The 4,885-nt window shown below is 37.8% G+C and overlaps 1 non-coding gene across 1 annotated transcript; it reads left to right on the top strand.

Moving 5' to 3' along the window:
• The first annotated feature begins 4,521 nt into the window (after positions 1-4,521).
• Positions 4,522-4,628, top strand: LOC121204120 (small nucleolar RNA R71). Its single transcript, XR_005899048.1, has one exon. It is a non-coding gene; the product is annotated as a small nucleolar RNA R71 (small nucleolar RNA).
• Positions 4,629-4,885: the final 257 nt, after the last annotated feature.

The following is a 4,885-nucleotide window of genomic DNA, read 5'->3' as shown; positions in this document are numbered from 1 at the left end:
GTGACTCAGTTAGTGAATTAAAAGTTGAATACTAAAATTTAAAGAAGTTAACACCGTTAGTGCTCAGGTTGCCTCTAAAGAAGTGCTTATTTATAGTCTGAGCTGGACTCTACCTTGTGGGTATATTTAGGTAACTTCGTGGTGCCATAGCTTCTCTTTATTGTCTTTGAAATTCTCACCATTATAAATTTTGAGACGATGTCCATTTACCTTAAAAGTGCCTTGTGATGGATGACTTACCTCTACTGTGCCATATGGAAACACAATTTGAACTACGAAAGGACCTGACCATCATGATTTAACTTTCCAGGAAACAATTTGAGCCTCGAGTTATATAACAGGATAAGATCTCCAACTTCAAATTACCTTCATTGCTTCAAACGGGCGTCGTGGCGGTGCTTCGTCGCTTCCTTGTATAGGCATGAATTTCCATATGCATTGGCTCGCCACTCATCTAACTCGTTCAACTGCATCAACCTATTTTCTCCTGCAAGTTTGGGGTCAAGGTTTAGAAATTTTATAGCCCAGAATGCCTTGTGTTCTAACTCAAACGGTAGATGACAAGTTTTCCCATAAACAAGTCTGTAAGGTGATGTTCCCATAAACAAATCGAGAGAAAAGTTTCTTAAGGAATCGTACTACTACTCTAGCATTATTAGTAGGTTAAGCTTGGGCATCAACCCATTTGGACATATAATCAACAGCTATTAAGATGTATTTATTCCTGAATGAACTAGGGAATGGACCCATGAAGTCGATACCCCAAACGTCAAATATTTCACATGAGAGCATATATGCCTAAGGCATTTCATCACGTTTGGATATACTACCTGTCCTTTGACATTTTCCACTAGAAGTAACATACTTGTTGGCGTCTTTGAATAGAGTGGGCCAATAATAACCTAATTCGAGGAATTTATGTGCGGTCTTATTTGCACCGTAATGTACTCCAGTCGGTCCTGAGTGGCAATGTTCCAAGATTTTCAATGCTTCTTTCCTTGTAGCGCATCTCCTAATGATTTGATCTGCACATTTATGGAAAAGAAAAGGGTCTTCCCAGAAGTATTTTTTCACATCAGTGAAGAATCGCTTCTTTTGCTGATGTGTCAACCCTTTTGGGATAACGTTAGTGGCTAAAAAATTTGCAATATCTGCAAACCAAGGTACCTCAGAATCAGATATAGCAAAAAATTATTCTTCAGGGAATGAATACTTTATTTCAATGTCATCTGGCTCTTTGGTACTTGAGTTTTCAAGCCTAGAGAGATGGTCAGCCGCAAGATTTTTAGCTCCTTTCTTATCCTTAATCTCCAAGTCAAATTCTTGCAATAATAAGATCCATCAAATGAGTCGAGGTTCTGCATCAAATTTAGTCAAAAGGTGGCGAAGAGCAGAATGGTCAGTATAAACGAAAACTTTAGACAATATTAAATATGGCCTAAATTTATCGAATGCAAAAACCACAGCTAGTAGCTCTTTCTCCGTGGTGGTGTAGTTTTCTTGTGCGGCTGTCAAAGTTCTGCTAGCGTAATAGATAGGTTGAAAATGTTTATCTCTTCGCTGTCCCAAAACTGCACGTACTGCAGAATCACTCGCATCACACATTAGTTCAAAGGTGAACTCCAATCAGGTGCAATTATAATTGGAGCTTTAGTCAGTTTATCCTTTAAAGTATTAAATGCTTCTAAACACTCCTGATCGAAATTAAAAGGTACATCTTTTTCTAGTAATTTAGTCAATGGCTTAGCTATTTTAGAAAAGTCTTTAATAAATCTTCTATAAAACCCAGCATGTTCTAAAAGGCTTCTAATAGCCTTAACCGAATTAGGGGGAGGTAGTTTTTCAATGGTTTCAATTTTAGATTACCTCAATCCCTCTACTAGAAATTTTATGTCCTAACACAATACCTTCTTGAACCATAAAGTGACATTTTTCCCAGTTAAGCACAAGATTTGTTTCCTCACATCTTATTAACACTCGTTTTAAGTTTTTGAGGAAAAGATGGAAAGAGTTACCAAAAATCGAGAAATCATCCATAAATACCTCCATGATGTCTTCTACGAGTTACACAAAATGGCCATCATGCAACGCTAAAAAGTAGCAGGAGCATTACATAATCCAAAAGGCATTCTACGATAAGCAAACGTACCGTATGGACATGTAAATGTCATCTTTTCTTGATCTTCAGGAGCTATTGGGATTTGGAAATAGCCAGAGATTCCGTCTAAAAAGCAGTAGTACATGTGCCCTGACAATCTTTTCAACATTTGGTCAATGAATGGAAGGGGGAAGTGATCTTTTCTCGTGGCATCATTTAGCTTCCTATAATCAATGCACACTCTCCAACCTGTAACTGTCCTTATTGGGATTAATTCATTCTTCTCATTGGCTATAACAGTCATGCCTCCTTTCTTAGGAACAACCTGCACTGGACTCACCCAAGAACTATCAGAAATAGGATAAATAATTTTAGCATCTAGGAGTTTAATTATCTTAGCTTTAACAACTTCCTTCAAGTTGGGGTTCAGTCATCTTTGGGCTTGCACGCATGGTTTATATTCATCTTCCATTAAAATTTTGTAGGTGCAAAAAGAAGTGCTGATCCTTTTAATGTCAGAAATTTTCCAAGCTATGGCCCTTTTATGCTCTCTTAATACTTGGAGTAATTCCTCTTTCTCCTTGGGTTGCAAGTTGGATGCAATAATTACCGGTAATGTAGAATTATTTCCAAGGAATGCATATTCCAAGTGATTCAGTAATTGTTTAAGTTCCAGTTTGGGAGGTTCTTCAATAGAGGGTTTTTGCTTAAGTTCATCTTTCACCTTAATTCCCTCATATTCTGCTAGTTTTGAGGAGGTTTCATTGGAGTTTAGTTCGGTTCCTATATCAGGATCATCATCCACCCCCTCTCCTTGGGTGAGACATAGTTCCATCGTGTCCTTGTGTATGATTTCCTGAAAGGAATCTTGAGTAGCATGATCAATAAAGTCAATAAAATAACATGCGTCATCCTGTTCCCTAGAAAATCTCATGGCATCATAAATTTTAAAAATAGTCTCTTCGTCACCTACTCTAAGGACCAATTTACCATCACCCACATCAATTACAGCCCTAGCAGTGGCTAAAAATGGCTGACCTAAGATTAAAGGCACCTCAACATCTTCATCCATGCCAAGCACAATGAAATCAACAGGGAATATAAATTTATCTACTTTTACAAGTACATCCTCTATAATTCCCCTAGGATATTTAACAGATCTATCAGCTAATTGAATACTCATCCTAGTGGGTTTAGGTTCCCCAGGACCAAGTTGTTTAAACATTTTATATGGCATCAAACTAATGCTGGCGCCTAAATCAGCTAGTGCTTTATCAACATTCAAACTACCAATTAAGCAGGGAATCGCAAAACTTCCTGGATCTTTCATTTTGGTTGGCAATTTATTTTGGAGTATAACCGAGCACTCCTCATTAAGTTCCACTGTAGATAAGTCTTCAAACTTCCTTTTGTTTGTTAGAAGCTCCTTTAAAAGTTTTGCATATGTAGGCATCTGCGATATAGCTTCAACAAAAGGTAAATTAATATGCAGTTGTTTAAAAAGTTCAAGAAATTTACAGAATTGTGCATCCATACGTTCTTTCTTTAAATTTGTTGGGTATGGGATTTGTGGTTTATATTCTTTTGGCATTAGATTGTCATTGTTTTCAGGTTTGACCTCCTTTCTATCAGCTTCTTGTGGTGGCTTTTTTTCAGATTCAGCTAACACTTTCTCACTCCTTAGTGTAACTGCTTTCACGTGCTCTTTTGGGTTGGGTTCAGTGTTACTAGGTAGACTTCCTTGTGGTCGTTCGGATATTAATTTGGCGAACTGTCCTATCTGAATTTAGAGCCCTTGGATCAACGCTTGTCGATTCTTAAGTGCTATCTCGGTATTCTGAAAATGAGTTTCTGACACCGAGATGAATTTTGTTAGCATCTCCTTAAGGTTAGGCTTTTTCTCTTGTTGGTAGGGTGGTTGTTGGAAGCCTAGAGGTGGTGGTCTCTGATTCCCTTGGCCTCCCCATGAGAAATTTGGGTGGTTCCTCCAACCTGCATTGTAAGTATTACTATAAGGATTATTTTGAGATCGAGGATAATTACCCATATAATTTAACTGCTCGTTCTCCATGTTGTGGCCATAGGGTGGGTATTCTGAATTGTTTGATCCACCTTCACTTGCTCCGCACTGCATTACTGGGTGAACCTGTGAAGAACTAAGAAAATTGTCAATTTTTCTATTCAAAATTTCTACCTGATTAGAGAGCATGGTGACCGAATCGACGTTAAAAAAGCCAGCTATTTTCATTGGCTTTGTCCTCATGACTTGCCACTGATAATCATTTAGTGACATCTCTTCTATAAATTCATAAGCATCCTCAGGTGCCTTATTATTGATAGTTCCACCAGCAGCTACGTCAATCATCTATCTAGTCGAAGGATTTAGACCATTGTGAAATGTTTGAACCTATAGCCATAGTGGTAAGCCATGGTGAAGGCATCTTCGAAAAAGGTCCTTGTATCTCTCTCATGCATCGTAGAGTGTTTCTAAACACATCTGTACAAAAGAAGAGATATCATTATGTAATTTGGTCATTTTAATCGATGAAAAGTATTTTAATCAAAACTTTTTGGTCATTTGTTCCCAAGTAACGATTGACCCTCGTGGTAACGAGTTCAACCACTGTTTAGCTTGTTCCTCAATGAAAAAGGGAATAACCGAAGATGAATGGCATCACCAGAAATGCCATTGATTTAAAAAATGTTGCAAAATTCTAAGAAATTCGCCAAATGAGCGTTTGGGTCCTTGTCCTGAAAACCATCAAACTGAACAAACTGTTGGATCAT

Source organism: Gossypium hirsutum, chromosome A07 (genome assembly GCF_007990345.1).
Source record: "Gossypium hirsutum isolate 1008001.06 chromosome A07, Gossypium_hirsutum_v2.1, whole genome shotgun sequence".
NCBI lineage: Eukaryota > Viridiplantae > Streptophyta > Magnoliopsida > Malvales > Malvaceae > Gossypium > Gossypium hirsutum.
The sequence above is the reverse complement of the archived record's forward strand: the minus strand, read 5'-3'. Positions and strand labels throughout refer to the sequence as shown.